General features: G+C 46.5%; 1 protein-coding gene and 1 pseudogene across 1 annotated transcript in view; both read left to right on the top strand.

Moving 5' to 3' along the window:
- Window positions 1-22,964, top strand: part of LOC144500567 (uncharacterized) — a 1,101,151-nt gene that overhangs the window by 295,083 nt on the left and 783,104 nt on the right. The window lies entirely within an intron of this gene.
- Window positions 2,886-3,086, top strand: LOC144501081 (U2 spliceosomal RNA; annotated as a pseudogene).

Here is a 22,964-nt window from a genome sequence, read left to right as displayed (position 1 = left end):
TCCCCTTTCCCCTCTCCCTCTCCCTGCCCCTGCTCCCCTGCCCCTCTCCCCTCTCCCCTGCCCCTCTCCCCTGCCCCTCTCCCCTCTCCCCTGCCCCTCCCCTGCCCCTCCCCTCTCACCTGCCCCTCTCCCTTGCCCCTCTCCCCTGCCCCCTCTCCTGCCCCTCTCCCCTGCCCCTCTCCCCTGCCCCTCCCCTGCCCCTCTCCGCTCTCCCCTGCCCCTCTCCCCTGCCTCTCTCCCCTGCCCCTCTCCCCTGCCCCTCTCCCCTGCCCCTCCCCTGCCCCTCTCCCCTCTCCCCTGCCCCTCTCCCCTGCCCCTCCCCTGCCCCTCTCCGCTCTCCCCTGCCCCTCTCCCCTGCCCCTCTCCCCTGCCTCTCTCCCCTGCCCCTCTCCCCTGCCCCTCTCCCCTGCCCCTCTCCCCTGCCTCTCTCCCCTCCCCTGCCCCTCTCACCCTCTCCTGGACCTGGATGATGGCATTGAGAGAATTCTACGATTGGATTTTACACGACTCTGGTTGAAAGCTGTTTGATAGCAACAGAAAGCTCAGTGGAACCAAGCAATTAAAACATCCCTCACTGGAAATTCCTTCCAATAAATTCATTTCACCCCACGCGACAAGCCTCTCAGGGAATAAGATCAAAAGGCAAGTGTACAAATGGCCACACAAAGGAGCGTGTCACCTGCCGACAATGTTAGTAAATCGGCTGGCAAGTAACCATTAAGAGGAACAAACAAGGAAAAAAGAATCGAATGAACAAGAGAAATCGACAAAAAATAAATTGAAATGCAAATAAGCTGGAACGGAAAGAAATCAGCAAAATATCAGCTAAACAAAAGCTGTGCTCTGGGATAACACAGTGGTTAGCACTGCTGCTTCACAGCTCCAGGGACCTGGGTTCGATTCCCGGCTTGGGTCACTGTCTGTGCGGAGTTTGCACATTCTCCCCGTGTCTGCGTGGGTTTCGTCCAGGTGCTCCGGTTTCCTCCCACAGTCCAAAGATGTGCGGGTTAGGTTGATTGGCCAAGCTAAATTGCCCCTTAGTGTCCCGGGATGCGTAGATTAGAGGGATTAGTGGGTAAATATGTAGAGATATGGGGGTAGGGCCTGGGTGGGATTGTGGTCAGTGCAGACTTGATGGGCCCAATGGCCTCTTTCTGTACTGTAGGGTTTCTATGATTTCTATGAAGAGTCAATGGGACATGGAAATGAGAATTAAACAGAGTGCAATTAATGGGAGAAGCACCCATCCACCCAACTGGCTGTGCCCCTTATCTGTAAACCAGAGGATCCTGTGCTCTGTTCCTGTCCTAGAAACTGGAAGATAGTCTCCAGGATGACGGTGATGACGGGGAATTTCACAGTAACTTCATTGCAGTGTTAATGTAAGCCTTACTTGTGACTAATAAATAAACTTTATTTGCTGAGGTTGTGAAGGGTGCTATCCAAGAGACAGCTATTAAACTGTAAATCAAGAACATAAATGAAGAAGGAAACACAAAGCTTTGATTATCAAGCTGCATCAAAGTGGTTAGGTGAGGAAATCTACAGTTTGCAGTTTACTTGACCATGCCTGATGACAAGAAAGTCCAACTTTCCAAGAAGGGCACCAAGAAAGCCCAGAGAAGCTGCCGATGAAGGATGGCAAGAATAGAATCATAGAATCATAGAATCCCTCCAGTACCGAAAGAGGCCATTCGGCCCATCGAGTCTGCACCGACCACAATCCCACCCAGGCCCTACCCCCATATCCCTACATATTTACTCGCTAATCCCTCTAACCTACACATCTCGGGACACTAAGGGGCAATTTTAGCATGGCCAATCAACCTAACCCGCACATCTTTGGACTGTGGGAGGAAACCGGAGCACCCGGAGGAAATAGGTTGAGGATGGAGAGTTACTCCAATTACATCTGCAAAGTGATGAAGCAGGTTCACCCCGACACTGGCATCTCCTCCAAGGCCATGAGCATCCTGAACTAATTCATCACCAACATCTGAACAAAGAACAAAGAACAATACAGCACAGGAACAGGCCCTTCGGCCCTCCAAGCCCGTGCCGCTCCCTGGTCCAAACTAGACCAGGGCATAATGCCGGCGAGGTTTCCCACCTGGCCAATTACAACGAGCGGTCTGGAGATCCAGACAGCCGTGCGCTTGCTAATGCCTGGGGAACTGGCCATGCTTGCTGTGTCAGAGAGAACAAAGGCAGTGACCAAGTACACCAGCTCCAAGTAAAAGCTAACAATGTACTGAAAAATACACCCATTCTACCAGATAGATATATGCCACGATTGTGTAGATTCATGGAGAGATTACAGAATGGAAGTCAGCCATTTGGGCCATCATATCCATGTCGGCTCTCTGTAAGAGCAACTCAACTAGTCCCTAATCCTTGTAGTCTTACACACTTTATCTCTTCAGATGATTATCCAATTCACTTTTGGGGGGAGTATAATTGAATGGATGTGATTCCCTCTGGGAACCTGACGACCCAAGCCCAGGTGCAATCACGCTTGTGCGACACTTCAGGGTCTTCTCCTGTCCCAGCCTCAATTTTTGGGCTGGCAGGAGCAAGTGCCAGTAGGGTAGGAAAGTGACCTTTACACTTTTCCCCATTTTGGGCAGGAAGAGAGGGGCACTTCACTTTGAAGCACTACTGCAGCAGCCTGCTTGGGACTAAGTCCCTGGACATTTGTAAAGGTAAGTCCCGAGGGTCCCGGGATGTTGGAACTCTGAAATCCCCTTCCTCCCCTCCCTCCATCCTGGCCTACTCCCCGATGCCATAACCAACCCACTGCCGACCCCTCAGGCATCCACTTGCTTCCTCCCCGCCATCCCCCTTCCAACCCTCGAGACCCCAGGACTTACCTTTTCAAAAGTCCAGTCGCTTCTCGGCCTTTTGGCTAAGATCAAGTGTAGTTATGCGGATGCTGCACTTGGTTGAGGTCATTGGGTTACATTGAAGCTTCATATGTTTCATATGAAGCAATTTTTAAAAGCAGTGTCTCGGCCTTTTGGCTAAGATGCAAATGACTCAAGTCTTGGAGGAGGAATTGCTTTCCCTCCTCCAATCAGCTTGGCTCATGTAGATCAGGCCCAGGACAGGGTAAATGGTTGCTTGCTCTGTCTTGCCAGCCTGGATCGGAAATGTCTCAACTTGTTGAGACTCTGAATTTGGACTTGATTTGATTGAATTGGAAAAGTATTTTTAAAAAGTCCCAGGCTGGGTGCTGCAATACCTCTCCTGACCACTATAATGCTGTGCCTGGCAGGTTGAAGAGTGGTTGGTCAATCTGATTGGCTGATAGCTCTCACAGGTGGGACTACCTTCCAAGGGCGGGCAGAAGTCCCACTCACTGCCTATCAATGCTCAAGTCAGCAGTAAATAGTTTGAGAGGTGGTGGCTGCACATTAGGTGCTGATTGCTGACCATTGTTAAAATTCTACCCATGGTATTCCCCTGCATCTGCTGCCCTGGTCCTTTTCTTGTGGTAAAGCTTGTAGATTGGCGCTGTCATAGAATTATACAAAGTTTACAACAAACAAGAGGCCACTTGGGCCATCTGGTCCATGCCCGCTTAGAAATGAGGCACACAGCCTCATCCCACTATCAGCTTTTAGTTACCGCACCTCCAGGTACCTTTCAAATGAGATGAGTTTTTCTGCTTTTACTACCCTTTCAAGCAGTGAGTTTGAGACAAAGAACAACAAAGAACAATACAGCACAGGAACAGGCCCTTCGGCCCTCCAAGCCCGCGCCGTTCCCCAGTCCAGGATTGAATCCTGAATCCAGGATCCCCGCCCAATTTTCCAGCCTATCTACATCCTAATATCCTATCCACCGAGCTGTCCCTCACAGCTACGATGCTTTGTTCATCACAACCTATTAACTCACCCCCACCTCCCCATTCCAGACCATGTGATCTCCAGGGAGAGGCGAAAACCCAGAGTGAAAACCCCAGGACCAATATGGGGGAAAAAAAATCTGGGAAATTCCTCTCCGACCCCCTGTGGCGATCGAAACGAGTCCAGGAGATTACACTGGCCCTGATCAGAAAAATGCTTCCCAACCCTATTCATTTCCACTTCTGCTTTACGAACACCATCTGAATTCCCTGCCCCCGAGACAGGTTCCCAACTATCCGCAGTCTCGCTCTGTACTGGCACCAGCAAGATGATCATAGAATGAAGCCTTGAAACGAGAAACAAAGAACAATTAGCCCGCGCCGCTCCCTGGTCCAAACTAGACCACTCTTTTGTATCCCTCCATTCCCACTCCGTTCATATAGCTGTCTAGATAAGTCTTAAACTTTCCCAGTGTGTCCGCCTCCACCACCTTGCCCGGCAACACATTCCAGGCCCCCACGACCCTGTGTGTAAAATATGTCCTTCTGATATCTGTGTTAAACCTCCCCCCCTTCACCTTGAACCTATGACCCCTCGTGAACGTCACCACCGACCCGGGGAAAAGCTTCCCACCGTTCTCCCTATCTATGCCTTTCATAATTTTATACACCTCTATTAAGTCTCCCCTCATCCTCCGTCTTTCCAAGGAGAACAACCCCAGTTTCCCCAATCTTTCCTCATAACAAAGCCCCTCCATACCAGGCAACATCCTGGTAAACCTCCTCTGTACTCTCTCCAAAGCCTCCACGTCCTTCTGGTAGTGTGGCGACCAGAACTGGACGCAGTATTCCAAATGCGGCCGAACCAACGTTCTATACATCTGCAATATCAGACCCCAACTTTTATACTCTATGCCCCGTCCTATAAAGGCAAGCATGCCATATGCCTTCTTCACCACCTTCTCCACCTGTGACGTCACCTTCAAAGATCTGTGGACTTGCACACCCAGGTCCCTCTGCGTCTCTACACCCTTTATGGTTCTTCCATTTATCGTGTAGCTCCTCCCTACATTATTCCCACCAAAATGCATCACTTCGCATTTATCAGGATTGAACTCCATCTGCCATTTCTTTGCCCAAATTTCCAGCCTATCTATATCCTTCTGTAGCCTCTGACAATGTTCCTCACTATCTGCAAGTCCTGCCAGTTTTGTGTCGTCCGCAAACTTACTGATCACCCCAGTTACTCCTTCTTCCAGATCATTTATATAAATCACAAACAGCAGAGGTCCCAATACAGAGCCCTGCGGAACACCTCGACACTCTCTGGACGAAAGATATTTTCCTCATCCTCTTTCTCTAATCTTTAAACCAATCACTTTAAATCTATGCCCCCTGGTAACTGACCTCACTAGAACCATAGAAAATTACAGCTCAGAAACAGGCCTTTTGGCCCTTCTTGTCTGTGCTGAACCATTTTTTGCCTAGTCCCACTGACCTGCACTTGGACCATATCCCTCCACACCCCTCTCATCCATGAACCCGTCCAGGTTTTTCTTAAATGTTAAAAGTTTACCACTTTATCCGGCAGCTCATTCCACACTCCCACCACTCTCTGCGTGAAGAAGCCCCCCCTAATATTCCCTTTAAACTTTTCTCCTTTCACCCTTAACCCATGCCCTCTGGTTTTTTTCTCCCCTAGCCTCAGTGGAAAAAGCCTGCTTGCATTCACTCTATCTATACCCATCAAAATCTTGTACACCTCTATCAAATCTCCCCTCATTCTTCTACGCTCCAGGGAATAAAGTCCCAACCTATTCAATCTCTCTCTGTAACTCAGCTTCTCAAGTCCCGGCAACATCCTTGTGAACCTTCTCTGCACTCTTTCAACCTTATTTACATCCTTCCTGTAACTAGGTGACCAAAACTGTACACAATACTCTAAATTCGGCCTCACCAATGCCTTATATAACCTTACCATAACACTTCATTACTCAAGTAAATAAACCCTTCCCATCCACTCTATCTAGGCCCCTCACATTTTTGTGCATTTCAAGCAAATCTCCCGTCAACCCCTCTGTTCCAAGGAAAACAATCCCAGCCTATCCAATCTTTCCGCATAGCTGCAATTTTCCAGTTCTGGCAACATCCTCGTGAATCTTTTCTGAACCTCTCTAATGCAATTATATTCTTTCTGCAATGAGGTGACCAGGACTACACACAATACTCAAGCTGTGGCCTACTTTGTACTGTATACTAATACATGTGACAATAATAAATCAAATCAAATCAAATCAAAGCTGCATTCGTCCAGGCAAGTAGAGAAAGTTTCGGACTTATGGCTTGTGGACAGGCTTTGGGGAGTGAGTTAGTTAAAAGCAGATGCAAAGTTCTCATTTATTACCTCAGTGCCATATCCCTACCTCCATTTGTAAGCCACCTTTTAGGTTGCTAATCTGCCTCACCCCTCCTATTACCAGTGTTTAACTGTTGATAAGTGTTACAGTCCCAGTAGCTGTTATAACTGGATGGGAAGATCCCAAAATTGAGCCCTGGCACAAAAGACCGTAACTTTTTTTTAACTCAAGAGTGGAGGAACAGAGTCTCAGAACCACTAATATTTTTAACAATAAGAAAAAGAACACTTATTAAACATGAAGAATGGATTATAATACAATACTCCTTTACTCCTCCTTCATCTTAACCAATAAGGGAAGGCGATGCCGAGTGGCATTATCGCTAGACTATTAATCCAAAAACTCAGCTCATGTTCTGGGGACCCGGGTTCGAATCCTGCCACGGCACATGGTGGAATTTGAATTCAATCAAACATATCTGGATTTAAAAATCTACTGATGACATGAAACCATTGTTGATTGTCAGAAAAACCCATCTGGTTCACTAATGTCCTTAAAGGGAAGGAAATCCGCTGTCCTTACCCAGTCTGAACTACATGTGACTCCAGCGCCACCGCAATGTGGTTGACTCTCAATTGCCCTCAGGCAACTAGGGCTGGGCAATAAATGCTGGCCAGCCAGCGACGCCCATGTCCCACGAATGAATGTAAAAAATAAACACTGGTTTTAAGATGAACACGGGTGATAACGTCCATTTGAAGCTACAATGATCTCATTAGCACACAAAGTTAATGTCTGCAGATTTCTTCTCAGAATTATCCCAGATGATTGTCATATGAGCGTTTTCAAACTTCACTCCCAAAAAACACTTTAAAATTTTCTCTCATAGCGATCCACATTCCAAATTCCAGGTCATGTTTTCCAAAAAACCTGTTTGGCCAAAACCTCCACTTCATTTTTAGTAGCAAGTCAGTTCCAGGATTTCAGATTAACCTTGTCAGGTTTTCCCCGTTGCACCAACTCTAACATCCAGTCAATACTTTATAATTTATTTATAGATAATAATAAGACATTTCGAACTTTAGAATTACTTTTAGGAGACCTTTCTCTACTATCCTCGCCAATTGATTTCTTCTCAAATTTGTCAGGTGTCCCTGAACAGAATCCTGCCATTTCCCAGTGTTTTGTTTGTTCTCTTTAACTCCAGATCATTTGGAAGCTTTTCTTCATTTCTCGAGCTTCTTTGGAGCTCTGGCACTGCTGACCAATACTCCATTGTAGAGTTTTCTCTTACAACAAATCTATCAGAAATGGTTTCTCTTTAACTTCTGGCAGCGGTGGACCAGTTCACTGCCCCATGGTCTGACCGTTACCACCGACAACTGCTCTCAGCTGAGACTAAAGAAGAAAGAAAGCTGCTTCTCCTCTTACAGGGCCCCTCTAATTGCTAAGCAACTAGCTTCCTTCATGCCATAGCTCTCTAAACTCACCTCGTCCGCTCCGATCCCTTGGGTGGGCGGGGAGGTAGAATTCCACCAAGTATCTCGGCTGGAACTGAAACTAACCCTCACACAGACAGACACTTTTGTTCAGCATTAAATTTAACGAAAGGTTTCTTTCCAGGCACAGAAATTAAACCTACTTAACACTATACCTTATTTCTACTGTTTACCCATTACTGTTTCCCAGCTGGTTACTGTCTGTGTGGAGTCTGCATGTTCTCCCCATGTCTGCATGGGATTCATCTGGGTGCTCCGGTTTCCTCCCATAGTTCAAAGATGTGTAGGTTAGGTGGATTGGCCATGCTAAATTCTCCCTCAGTGTACCCGAACAGGTGTAGCGACTAGAGGATTTTCACAGTAACTTCATTGCAGTGTTAATGTAAGCCTACTTGTGACACTGATAAATAAACTTTAAACTTTACAAATATAAATTCCTTAAAACTCCTTTCATTCCAAACCATTAGCCTATAAGTAGTCTCACAACACCAGGTTAAAGTCCAACAGGTTTATTTGGTAGCACGAGCTTTCGGAGCGTTGCTCCTTCATCAGGTGAGTGAAGAGTTTGATTCACAAACAGGGAATATATAGACACAAACTCAATTACAAGATAATGGTTGGAATGCGAGTCTTAACAGGTAATCAAGTCTTTACAGGTACAGACAATGTGAGTGGAGAGAGGGTTAAGCACAGGTTAAAGAGATGTGTATCGTCTCCAGCCAGAACAGTTAGTGAGATTTTGCAAGCCCAGGCAAGTCGTGGGGATTACAGATAGTGTGACATGAACCCAAGATCCCGGTTGAGGCCATCCTCATGTGTGCGGAACTTGGCTATCAGTTTCTGCTCAGCGATTCTGCGTTGTCGTGTGTCGTGAAGGCCGCCTTGGAGAACGCTTACCCGAAGATCAGAGGCTAAATGCCCTTGATCGCTGAAGTGTTCCCCAACTGGGAGGGAACACTCCTGCCTGGTGATTGTCGAGCGGTGTTCATTCATCTGTTGTCGTAGCGTCTCGCCAATGTACCATGCCTCGGGACATCCTTTCCTGCAACGTATCAGGTAGATAATGTTGGCCGAGTCACAAGAGTATGTACCGTGTACCTGGTGGATGGTGTTCTCACGTGAGATGATGGCATCGGTGTCGATGATCTGGCATGTCTTGCAGAGATTGCTGGGGCAGGGTTGTGTGGTGTCGTGGTCACTGTTCTCCTGAAGACTGGGTAGTTTGCTGCGGACACTGGTCTGTTTGAGGTTGTGCAGTTGTTTGAAGGCAAGTAGTGGACGTATGGGGATGGCCTTGGCGAGATGTTCGACTTCATCGATGACATGTTGAAGACTCTTGGGATCTTGGGTTCATGTCACACTATCTGTAACTCCCACAACTTGCCTGGGCTTGCAAAATCTCACTAACTGTCCTGGCTGGAGACAATTCACACCTCTTTAACCTGTGCTTAATCCTCTCTCCACTCACATTGTCTGCACCTGTAAAGATTTGATTACCTGTTAAGACTCGCATTCCAACCATTATCTTGTAATTGAGTTTTTAAAAATTTGGTTTGATTTATTATTGTCACATTATTATTAACATACTGTGAAAAGTATTGTTTCTTGCGTGCCATACAGACAAAACATACTGTTCATAGAGAAGGAAACGAGAGAGTGCAGAATGTAGTGTTACAGTCATAGCTAGGGAATAGAGAAAGATCAACTTAATGCAAGGTAAGTCCATTCAAAAGTCTGACAGCAGCAGGGATGAGGCTGTTCTTGAGTTGGTTGGTAAGTGACCTCAGACTTTTGTATCTTTTTCCCAATGGAAGAAGGTGGAAGAGAGAATGTCCAGGGTGCATGGGGTCCTTACTTATGCTGGCTGCTTTGTCAAAGCAGCGGGAAGTGTGGACAGTCAATGGTTGGGAGGCTGGTTTGTGTGATGGACTGGGCAACATTCGCGGTGTAGTTCCTTGTGGTCTTGGGCAGAGCAGGAGCCATACCAAGCTGTGATACATCCAGAAAGAATGCTTGTGTTTGTGCCTATTTATGCTCTGTTTGTGAATCAAACTCTTCACTCACCTGATGAAGGGGCAACGCTCTGAAAGCTCGTGCTACCAAATAAACCTGTTGGACTTTAACCTGGTGTTGTGAGACTACTTACTGTGCCTACCCCAGTCCAACGCCGGAAAATCCACATCATCATTAGCCTATAGTAGAGTTTTGGATTCGCTCTTATCTTGATGCATTTCTTTTTCACATTGGCGGGATGTGGGTGTCACTGGTGAGGCCAGTATTTTCCTTCAGGTGGTTTTGGTTTCCTTCCAATGTAGAAGGTCAAATGGGAGGAGCAACTACAAAGGATTGTGAATGAAGCCCAGTCCATCTCGCAGACCAGCCTCCCACCTATTGATACTGTAACACCTCTCGCTGCCTTGGCAAAGCAGCCAGCATAATTAAGGACCCCACGCACCCCGGACATTCTCTCTTCCAACTTCTTCCGTTGGGAAAAAGATACAAAAGTCTGAAAACATGTACCAACCGACTCAAGAACAGCTTTTTCCCTGCTGCCATCAGACCTATGAATGGACCTACCTTGTGTGAAGCTGATCTTTCTCTACACCCTAGCTATGACTAACACTATATTCTGCACCCCCTCCTTTCCTTCTCCCCTTTGTACCCTATGAATGAGATGTTTTGTCTGTATAGTGTGCAAGAAGCAATACTTTCCACTGTATCCCAATAAATGTGACAATTATAAATCAAATCAAAAAGGATAAACTGTGATGAAGGAAGACACGGAGCAATCAAGATCAATCAGCATGGATTAGTTAAGTGAAAATTGTGTCTGACTAAATTGTTTGAATTTTTTAAGGAGGTAACGAGGGGGACTGGATGAGGGTGGTATAGTTGATGTGGTCTATGGTGGTGTTTAGCAAGGCTTTTGACATGGTCAATTCAATTCAACTTCACCTTCATATTCAATGCGTGTCCGTCTAGCCTCCCATCTGGATGAGAAACGTACAAGTTTTCCATTGGAGATGGGGAATCCAAGGTTGCCAACAGCAAACTGTGCTGAAATCAACAACATTTTCTAAGAAATATTTTGAGTTTATTTGTTAGTTGCATGTATTCTTTCTCAGCCCGTTGATTCCTAATTTGTATGAGGCTTTTTGCTGAATCCTCATATCAGACCTACCAGAAAGAAGATCTCTGAAGGAATGCCTGGGAGATTAGAACATAAGATCGAGGAGCAGGAGTAGGTAATCTGGCCCCTCAAGCCTGCTCCGCCATTCAATAAGATCATGGCTGATCTTTTTGTGGACTCAGCTCCACTTACCTACCCGCTCACCATAACCCTTAATTCCTTTACTGTTCAAAAATTTATCTATCCCTTCCTTAAAAGCATTTAATGAGGTAGCCTCAACTGCTTCACTGGGTAGGGAATTCCACAGATTCACAACCCTTTCTGTGAAGAAGTTCCTCCTCAACTCAGTCCTAAATCTGCTTCCCCTTATTTTGAGGCTATGCCCCCTAGTTCAAGTTTCATCCGCCAGTGGAAACAACTTCCCTGCTTCTATCTTATCTATTCCCTTCATAATCTTATATGTTTCTATAAGATCTCCCCTCATTCTTCTGAATTCCAATGAGTATAGCCCCAGTCTACTCAGTTTCTCCTCATAAGTCAACCCTCTCAACTCCAGAATCAACCTAGTGAATCTCCTCTGCACCCCCTCCAGTGCCAGTATATCCTTTCTCAAGTAAGGAGACCAAAACTGTACACAGTGCTCCAGATGTGGCCTCACCAGCACCTTATACAGCTGCAACATAACCTCGCTGTTTTTAAACTCCATCCTTCTAGCAATGAAGGACAAAATTCCATTTGCCTTCTTAATTACCTGCTGCACCTGCAAACCAACTCCTTGAGATTCCTGCACAAGGACACCCAGGTCCCTCTGCACAGCAGTATGTTGCAATTTTTTACTATTTAAATAATAGTCCATTTTGCTGTTATTCCTACCAAAATGGACGACCTCACATTTACCAACATTGTACTCCATCTGCCAGACCCTCGCCCACTCACTTAGATTATCTATCCCTTTGCAGACTTTCAGCGTCCTCTGCACACTTTGCTCTTCCACTCATCTTAGTGTCATCTGCGAATTTTGACACACTACACTTGGTCCCCAACTTCAAATCATCCATGTAAATCGTAAAACATTGCGGTCCCAACACTGATCCCTGAGGCACACCACTAGTCACTGATCGCCAACCACAAAAACACCCATTTACCCCTACTCTTTGCTTTCTGTAGTTAACCAATCCTCTATCCATGCTAATACATTACCCATAACACCGTGCACCTTTATCTTATGTAGCAGTCTTTGATGCGGCACCTTGTCAAATGCCTTCTGGAAATCCAGATACACCACATCCACAGGCTCCCCATTGTCCACTGCACATGTAATGTTCTCAAAGAATTCCACCAAATTAGTCAGACATGACCTGCCCTTTATGAACCCATGCTGCGTCTTACCAATGGGACAATTTATATCCAGATGTCTCGCTGTTGAGATTGAGCTGAGTGAAAGATATTCTCAGCCCATCTGCGTACCTGAATCTTTAAAAAGAGGCAAATAGTAGCAGAACATTGATTTCAGACATTAGGAGGAGGCTGGGACAGCAGTCCCAAAAGCTCCAGCAAGATGCAGCAAATTCTCATGAACCATATTGTTGGATATTTCCTCGGAAATGCTCCAACTGCAGTTCTCCCTGCTGCTCATGAAGGAACACACACCAAGCTAATCAAGTCCCAGTCTTCTCTAATAAAAAAGCAAAATATTGCAGATACTGGAATCTGAAACAAAACAGAAAATGCTGAAAAAATTCAGAGGGTGGAATTTTAAGAGATTTTTTCTAAGTGTCCAGCAAGTCTGAAAATGGGAGAGTTCCAGATCTATTTTTTGGATGAGTTTTCAAACCCAATCTTATGCACTCTAACTCTAAAATTTCAATGAGTCAGTTCCTGGCCAGAGAGGATGTGTGCGGGGCTTAACTCGCCTGCCAGCCTGCAGACGGAGGTATTGCGCATGTGCAGACCTCTGATGCTGCACATGCGCATTAACAGTGGCAGGGGTCTGCCAGACAAATAGAGAGCTGTCAGGCCCCTGCTGCTGCAGGCAGTCTCAAGTGGCAGACTTCCCCCTGTGCCCCCCCCGCAATCGTAGGGCCCATGGTCCGAGATGCAGCCCCTGCCACCCCACACACCGCCACTGCCCAGACTGATCAGGGACCCCCTCCCCCACTTATTACAGACCACCACCCTCTCCCACCAATCACAGCCCTGCGGCTCACCCCCACCAATCGCGGCCCTGCTGCCCACCCCCACCGATCGCAGCCCTGCCGCCCACCCCCACCAATCTCATGCAGAGTAATGACTGGCCCCTCCCTCCACCCAAAGTCCCTGCTCAACCACAGGCTCCACCCCCTGGCACTGCCCGCCACAGGCCCCGCCTTACATTGTCCTCACCCATCCATAGACCCCACCCCCGGCACTGACCCCAGAGGCCCCGCCCCCTGGCACTGACCCCACAGACTCCACTCCCCATTGTCCTCACCCACCCACTAGCCCCGCCCAACCCACAGGCCCTGCCCCCTGGCACTGCTCCCCACAGGACCCGCCCCCATTTCCCGAGATGATTGAGCGCTGGGCTCACTCAACACATTGAAATTAACATTTACATAAATTTCAATAAATTAATCAGCCTCTCACCCATTTCCAGTGAGAGGCTGACCACGCCGGAAATCCGTCTCCAGTAAAATTGTGCCGGTTGCAAAAACCGACGCCATTCCCGCGAGCCACTTTACACCCAATTTTATGGCAATTTTCTGACACAAAATGGGCGTAAAGTGGCGGTACAATTCCGCCCAGCAGGTCTGACAGCATCTGTGGGGAGAGAATAGAAACAACGTTGACCCAGACTCGAAACGTTGGCTCTATTCGCTCTCCACAGATGCTGTCAGATCTGCTGAGATTTTCCAGCATTTTCTGTTTTTGTCCTAGTCTTCTCTGAGTGACTCAGCAAGGCGGATTTGGCTCCGAAATGGGTGGAGAGCTTGAGGCCTGGACCTAGTCCAGGTGTTTCCTTACCACTGCCTCGCCTACGCGTACTCGGTAGGATACCCGTCTGGTCCTGGACTCGATTGTTCCGGTTACCCAGGCGGGTCTATTTGCATAATTTCTGACCCAAACTCTCTCCCCTGCTTCAAAGTGCCTCTCTCAGCGAGTGTTGTTATGGCCCCAGCATTGGGCTTCTTGGTGTCCTTCTACCTTTCCTCCCAGGTTTGGCAACAACAGGCTCAGTCTGGTGCGGGGCCGGCTGCCCATCAGTAACTCTGCAGTTCCCGTGGTGGCGTATGGAGTGGTCCTATAGTCAAATAGCCACCTTGAGAGTTTTGTCTCTAATGAGGCCGCTGACTGTTTTTTTAACGCGGCCTTTAACGTCTGGACTGTTGTCTCCGCCGGCCCATTTGATGGCGGGTGGTAAGATGCCGTCTTGATGTGCCGGATCCCATTTGATTTCATAAATTTTGTGAACTCTCGGCTGGTGAACACTGAACCATTATTGGAAACTAATACTTCTGGGATCCCGTGCATTGCAAACGAGGTGCGCAGTTTCTCAATGGTTACTGTCGTGTTTGTCGAGTTTAGTTTATAGACATCTAGCCACTTGGAATGGGCATATCACCAGAAACATGGACCCCATAAACGGGCCTGCAAAATCGACATGGAGTCGCGAGCATGGTCTGCCTGGCCATCCCCACAGGTGCAGCGGGACTGTAGGTGGTGCCTTCTGCCACTGTTGGCACTTCTGGCATTGCCCTACCAGTTTCTCTATGTCTGCATCCAGACCTGGCCACTAGACGTAGCTTCTGGCCAGCATCTTCATTTTTGATACTCCAGGGTGCCCACGGTGTAGTTCGGCCAATATGTCCCGATGGCCCTGCCTTGGGATGATAACCCGTGCTCCCCACAGCAGTATCCCATCTTCCACCATGATCTGTTCCCTCCTGCTCCAGTGTGGGTGGAACTGTGGATGGACCGGTTTTTCCAGCTGCCCTGTTAGCACCAGGTGCTTTACCTTCGCCAATACAGGGTTTTTCTGCGTCCACTGGCGTATATTGTGTACATCCACCCGGGAGGGTATCCATAAAGTTTAATGTCATCACGGTCACCTCTATTCTGGACACCAATGGTAGGGTGTCCGGTAACGGTAGCCAGCTTGATGCATCGACATTTGCCACTCTAGTCCCTGGTCGGTGCTCCAATCGATACTGATATGCCGCCAGCAATAATTCTCAACTCTGGATCTGGGCTGACGCTATCGGTGGCACTGCTTTGTCTTCCTTCAGTCGGCCCAGCAAAGGTTTATGATCCGTTACGATCGTAAATTTTCACCCATATAAACACTGGTGAAATTCTTTAACTGCGAAGATTACCGCCAATCGTTGCTTTTCAATCTGGGCATATCTTCGCTCTGCCATTGCCAGGGTCCTGGAGGCATACGCTATTGGCTGCTCTTGTCTGTTCTGCCACCTGTGTGCCAGGACTGCGCCAACTCCATATGGAGGCGCGTCACAGGAGAGTACCAATTCCTTCTTGGGGTCATAATGTTATCATAATTTTTGGATGAGAACTGCTGTTTAATTTTCTTGAAAGCCCTGTCCTGGTGGGCTGACCATCTATGCCCTGTTTGTGAACAAAATTCCCACTCACCTGAAGAAGGGGCTTGGAGCTCCGAAAGCTTGTGTGGTTTTTGCTACCAAATAAACCTGTTGGACCTTAACCTGGTGTTGTTAAACTTCTTACTGTGTTTACCCCAGTCCAACGCCGGCATCTCCACATCAGGGCTGACCATTCCCAAGTTTGTCCCTTTTTTAGCAACTGGTGGAGGGGATCCAGAATGGAGGCCCTATTCTGTATGAATTTTCTGCAGTATGTTACCAATCCTAAAAATGACTGTAGCTCCTGGATGGTTGTCGGAGGTCTTTCATTGCTCGCACCCGATCCTCCAGAGGATGTAGGCCCGACGTACCTGAGGTAGGTTACTTGTGGTGCTAAAAAGACGCATTTCTCCCTTTTCTAATGCACTCCCGCTGCTGCAAATTTCCTGAGGACGTCCTCCAGGTTCTGCAGATGTTCCACCCTTGTTTTACCCGTAATGAGGACATCGTCTAGGTCAGGGGTCTCCAAACTTTTCAGTACGAGGGCCACATCGTACATTTTACACATTTTCGGGGTCCAAAGAAAAAAAACTAGTTTTATAAATGAATTAATAAAATTTAAATGAATGAATAAGTTTTATTTGGATCATCTTTGTAATCAGCATGATGTGATTCAGAACAAAAGAGAAAAGTGACAATTACAAAGAAACAATGCCGTGCTTACACTGAGAAATGATACATAATGAGTAAAAATGTCAAACATTAGCAAATGCTCTGACAAAATAATCAATTACTTCACTGCAGATGGGAAAAGCAGGCTATTCATTTTTTGATTAATTTTATTTACTGAAATTTTACAAGTGTTTACTTGAAATGAGAACTTGCCCAATTTTGTGGCACACAATAAGAAAAATAAACACGCCCCAAGAAAGAACTTCAGTAAAACAAAGCAAAAAAATTTAAAATAAACTTGAACCATGAATAAAGGTCGAACAAAAATAAATTCAGTCTGCACCTTTCTACACAATTCTGGCAATTGGAGTTTTCAATCGTAACCAACAAATCATGAAGTTTTGCACAAGATTAATGGGAATGATGGAACTGCTTTTTTAATTTCAAAATATTGCTGAACTGAGGTTTCAAGCTTGAGGAGCCAATTATTAGAATGGACTTCAAATGCTCATCAGATAAATTTGCTCGATATTTGGACTTGACATTCTTCATTTTTGAAAATGTTTGTTCACACAGGTATGTTGTACCAAAAACTGATACAAATCCACAAGCAAATCGCTTCAAACTTGGAAACTGCTCAGGCTGCAAAGATTTATAAAATTGGATCAGATTTCCTTCTTTATACTTGTCTTTCAGCATGTCATCTGATTGGAGATCAATAATTTCCATTTGAAACTGACTTGGGAGTGTTTCAACATTGCAGCCAAATGGACTTTGAAACAACTTTATTTTATGTTTCCATCAAGATCAGAAAATCATTCCTGAAATTGTTTTTGCAAGTCCTTAATGATTTCTGTTGCAAATGAAGAAGGAAATTCTGCTTCACTTTCTTCATGAAATTTTTCACAACATGGAAAATGAACCAAGTTATGAACTTTCAGCTGTCCTTGAAATAGCATCAGTTTTGCCCTGAATGCCTTGACATGCGCGAATAGATCACAAATCAAATTTGTTTCACCTTGCAACTTCAGATTCAATTGATTCATATGGCCTGTCACGTCTGCAAAATATGCCAATTTCCAAAGCCAGTCAGTGTTTGATAAAAGTGGTCCGGGTCGATTCTTCTCTGTGAGAAAGGAATCAATTTCCTCTCTGAGCTGAAAGAACCGCGATAGAACCTTTCCACAACTAAGCCATCGAACTGCTGTATAATAAGGCAAGTCACCGAACTCAGAATCAGTTTCTTTCAGAAAATCACAAAACTGGCGATGATTAAGCCCGTGAGATCGAATGAAATTCACTGTTGAAACAACAGGTTTCAGAACATAGAACATAGAACAGTATAGCACAGAACAGGCCCTTCGGCCCACGATGTTGTGCCGAGCTTTATCTGAAACCAAGATCAAGCTATCCCACTCCCTATCATCCTGGTGTGCTTCATGTGCCTATCCAATAACCGCTTAAATGTTCCTAAAGTGTCTGACTCCACTATCACTGCAGGCAGTCCATTCCACACCCCAACCACTCTCTGCGTAAAGAACCTACCTCTGACATCCTTCCTATATCCCCCACCACGAACCCAATAGTTATGGCCACTTGTAATAGCTCCATCCACCCGAGGAAATAGTCTTTGAACGTTCACTCTATCTATCCCCTTCATCATTTAATAAACCTCTATTAAGTCTCCCCTCAGCCTCCTCCACTCCAGAGAGAACAGCCCCAGCTCCCTCAACCTTTCCTCATAAGACCTACCCTCCAAACCAGGCAGTATCCTGGTAAATCTCCTCTGCACTCTTTCCAGCGCTTCCACATCCTTCTTATAGTGAGGTGACCAGAACTGCACACAATATTCCAAATGTGGTCTCAGCAAGGTCCTGTACAGTTGCAGCATAACCCCACGGCTCTTAAACTCCAACCCCCTGTTAATAAAAGCTAACACACTATAGGCCTTCTTCACAGCTCTATCCCTTGAGTGGCAATCTTTAGAGATCTGTGGATATGGACCCCAAGATCTCTCTGTTCCTCCACAGTCTTCAGAACCCTACCTTTGACCCTGTAATCCACATTTAAATTAGTCCTACCAAAATGAATCACCTCACGTTTATCAGGGTTAAACTCCATTTGCCGTTTTTCAGCCCAGCTTTGCATCCTATCTATGTCTCTTTGCAGCCTACAACAGCCCTCCACCTCATCCACTACTCCACCAATCTTGGTGTCATCAGCAAATTTACTGATCCACCCTTCAGCCCCCTCCTCTAAGTCATTAATAAAAATCACAAAGAGCAGAGGACCAAGCACCGATCCCTGTGGCACTCCGCTAGCAACCTGCCTCCAATCCGAAAATTTTCCATCCACCACCACCCTCTGTCTTCAATCAGACAGCCAGTTACCTATCCAATCGGCCAACTTTGCCTCTATCCCACACCTCCTCACTTTCATCATAAGCCGACCATGGGGGACCTTATCAAACGCCTTACTAAAATCCATGCATATGACATCAACTGCCCTACCTTCATCAACACACTTAGTTACCTCCTCAAAAAATTCTAGCAAATTTGTGAGGCACGACTTGCCCTTCACGAATCCATGCTGATTATCCCGGATTAATCCGCATCTTTCTAAATGGTCGTAAATCCCATCCCTAAGGACCTTTTCCATCAATTTACCAACCACCGAAGTAAAACTAACCGGTCTATAATTACCAGGGTCATTTCTATTCCCTTTCTTAAACAGAGGAACAACATTCGCCATTCTCCAGTCCTCTGGCACCATCCCCGTGGACAGCGAGGACTCAAAGATCAAAACCAAAGGCTCTGCAATCTCATCCCTTGCCTCCCAAAGAATCCTAGGATATATTTCATCAGGCCCAGGGGACTTATCGACCTTCAGTTTATTCAAAACTGCCAGGACATCCTCCCTCTGAACATTTATTTCCTCCAGCCTATTAGCCTGTAACACCTTCTCTTCCTCAAAAACATGGCCCCTCTCCTTGGTGAACACTGAAGAAAAGTATTCATTCATCACCTCGCCTATCTCTTCTGACTCCATACACAAGTTCCCACTACTGTCCTTGACCGGCCCTAACCTCACCCTGGTCATTCTTTTATTCCTCACCTAAGAGTAAAAAGCCTTGGGGTTTTCCTTGATCCGACCCGCCAAGGACTTCTCATGTCCCCTCCTAGCTCTCCTAAGCCCCTTTTTCAGCTCATTCCTTGCTAACTTGTAACCCTCAATCGAGCCATCTGAACCATCAGAACGCAAGACATGTCTACATATTTTCTGCACAATGCTTGTTGATGGATAATGCAATGCAGAAACATGGGCTTTGAGAATCCACCAACTTCACAAGCTTTTGTGATTTGTCCAACCAAACCTTTCTTCACCCCGACATCTTCTTTCCTCCATCAATTGTCATGCATTGCAGTTTATTCCACTCCAGGTTATATTCTAACACAGTTTTTTGCAATTCTTTGAAGTTGTCTTCTCCAGTTACTGTGCTGTGCATGCTATGCACTGATGCTAATTCTTGTGTCACATTAAATTCACTGTCGGTGCCACGGATGAATACTAGGAGTTGTGATGTGTCACACACATCAGTCGATTCATCAAGTGTGAGAGAATACAACTGAAAATGTCTTGCTTTGTCTGCAATTCGATGAAATATATTGCTTCCTATATCCTCAATTCTATGAGCAACAGTATTTGCCGCAAGACTGATGATTTTGAACAGACTTGCTTTTTCTGGGCATAACTCTTCCACTGCTTCCATTATACACTCTTTGATGAGATCTCCATCGGTGAATGGCTTTCCTCTCTTAGCCAACACATAAGCTAGTTTGTAACTGGCCCTGGTTAAAGCTTCATTTTCAGTTATCTTCTGCGTAAAAATAGCTTGTTGGGAAAGCAACCTGCGTTGCATTGATTCAAATTTTTCCGAACGCTGTGTTCCTGTGAATTGGGAATAACTTGGTTCATGTTTGGTCTCATCGTGCCGACGTACATTGTACTCCTTCAAAACTGCAACAATTTTGTTGCATATGACACACAAGGCTTTATCACCTGCTTGTACAAAGAAGTACTTTACACCCCATTCTTCATTAAACAGGCGGCACTCACTGTCCACTTTTCTTTTTTCCTTCCATAACTGAATTGGTCTGAATTGCCGCCATCATTGTCATTGTTCTCGCTCGTTTCAGACAGATGGAGCTTATGGATTGGATAAAGCAGCTGTCACTCAGGCAATGCAGAGCAGCAATTGGATAACATGTCTCAATTGCTGATTCGTTTAATGAACTGTCAGTCACAGGACGGCAGCTCTGATTGGACAATAGAATCATAGAATCATAGAAACCCTACAGTGCAGAAGGAGGCCATTCGGCCCATCGAGTCTGCACCGACCACAATCCCACCCAGGCCCTGCCCCCACATATTTACCCACTAATCCCTCTAACCTACGCATCTCAGGACTCTAAGGGGCAATTTTTAACCTGGCCAATCAACCTAACCCGCACATCTTTGGACCGTAAAGAGGACTGTAAAGAGGCCACTAAAGAGGGCAGGGATTCCCATGGGTCCATCAGACACCGCGCGGAGCGGCAGCAAATGTCCGGCCTGTGGCTTCCGTCCCCGTGTCCGGATCCTGAGTCAGCGGCGGGTTCCGGACGCAGGAGTATTTTCAGCAGCGGGAATCCCGTCCCGCCCCACTGGCTGCGGGCCAGATGTTAGCCCGCTGCGGGCCGGATATGGCCCACGGGCCGTAGTTTGGAGACCTCTGGTCTAGGTAAATGGCAACCTGTGGATGCTCTCCATGGTCCTTTGGAATATGGCACAAGTTGACGAAATCCTGAAGGGCAACCTTTTATACTGGAAGAGGCCTTTCAGTGTATTTATTGCGGCAACTTTCTGCGAATCCTCGTCCAGCCATAGTTGCAGGTTTGCGTGGCTCATGTCCAGTTTTGTGAATAGGAGTCCTCCTGCCAACTTTGCATAAAGATCCTCAATCTTGGGATTGGGTATTTGTCTCGCTGAGAGTAACGATTTATCGTCTGTTTGAAATCGCCACAAAGGTGCACCGAGCCGTCCGGCTTTAAGACAGGAACTACAGGTGCCGCCCATTCCGCAAACTGGACCGGTTTTATTACTCCTTTGTGCTGTAATCTTTTGATTTATGCATCGGCCTTTTCCTTTAACGCAAAAGGTACCGGTCGGGCTTTGCAAAACTTTGGGACAGCCTCCTGGTCGACGTGCAATTTTACCTTGATCCCTTTGATTGTCCCAAGGCCTTCCCGAAAACCTCCGGATATTTACTCAAGGCCTCACTCAGGTGACAATTTTCCAGCTGGAAGATATTTGTCCAATCTAGCTGGATCTCCTTTAGTCAATTTCACTCTAATAGGCTCAGTCCCGAACCTTCCACTACCATTCATGGGAGCCTAACTAATTATTTCCCATAAGCAACTGGCACATGGGGTTGTACCCATCACTTTCAGTGGTTCCCCTGTATAGATCCTCAGCCTTGCCGAAGTTTTGGTCAGGGCTAAGGGTTGGAGTCCAGTGCGTATCTTGTCTCCCCAGTGACCGATACGGCTGCGTCTGTGTCAACCTCCATTAAAATTGGATGTCCATTCAGTCTCACTGACAAGTTGATGGGTTCTGATTTTGTCATCGCTACGCACAGTAGCTATTCCTCGTGAGAGGTAGGGGGAGCTTCCAGGTTGTGCATTCTCCTGTCCCTCGGCCTATGTATTATTTTCGGCCATGCTGGTTTAAGAGACTTGCTTTTCCTCCTAGCATCCTGACACTGGCAACCATAGCAATGTCGTGTCGGGCGGGGCTCTACAGGAACTGCTGTCACTCTGGGCTAACCTGACCTTGTCGAGGTGCGGTTCTATAGGCAGACTTGGGCTCCCTCATATCCAAATCCGTCCAGAGGGCCGCTATGTAGTGGCTTGCCCCGTAGTGGTAGTCCCCTAACCCAGTCTCCCTGGTGTTGGCCTCTACCTCCAGCGGGATACCTTGGAGCTCATGTGCTCCACTTGCCGCTTTTTCTAACCACAAGGCCAGCTGTAACAACAATCCAGCTGTGTCTCCGCCAACAGGCGTTTCTGTATCGTCATATCGTTAATTCCGCACACCAACCAATCTCGGAGCATCTCATTTAGTGTCCCCCCAAATTCGCAAGCCTCCGCCAGGCGTCTTAGTCTTGTTAGGAAACTGGTGATTGTCTCCCTCGCTTCCCTAAAAGTGAAGTAAAAAACGGTACCTCCGCAGGATCAGGGGTGGCTTTAGGTCATAATATTCTTGAACTAAGTTTGACAACTCTTGGAAGGACTTTGTGTCTGGTGCCTCCAGGAAAGTTAAACTGCGCATAATCGCAAAAGCTGCTGGTCCACAAGCAGTCAGCAGGATAACCCTTTCTTCTTATCTGAGGTTATGTCGTTTGCCATGAAGAAATACTTCATCCTTTCCACATATTGGACCAGTCCTCACTGCGGGGTCAAAAGAATCCAACTTCCCAAACAGCGGCATGTTTTTTCAACAATGGCTTCCCCTCCATATGTGCAGTGGTTCAGCAAGTTCCTTCCAAAACAAATATATCCGTCCTTAAGGAAGATGACCCAGTAATCCAGGTATGTTAGCAATGCTCTGTGTAGCTGGAGCAAGAGTACTTTTATACTCCACCCTCTTGCAATAAAGGCCAATTTTCCATTTCCCTCCCTAACTATTTGCTGTGTGTGGAAACTAACCTTTTGTGATCCGTGTATAAGGACACCCAGATTCCTCAGTGCCACAGAATTCTGCAGTCTCTCCCCATTTAAATAATATTCTGTTTATCTTTCTTTCTGCCAAAATGGACAACCTCACATTTTCCCCATATCTACC

Source organism: Mustelus asterias, chromosome 11 (genome assembly GCF_964213995.1).
Source record: "Mustelus asterias chromosome 11, sMusAst1.hap1.1, whole genome shotgun sequence".
NCBI classification, from domain to species: domain Eukaryota; kingdom Metazoa; phylum Chordata; class Chondrichthyes; order Carcharhiniformes; family Triakidae; genus Mustelus; species Mustelus asterias.
Note: the sequence above shows the minus strand (reverse complement) of the source record. Positions and strands in the feature narration are given on the sequence as shown.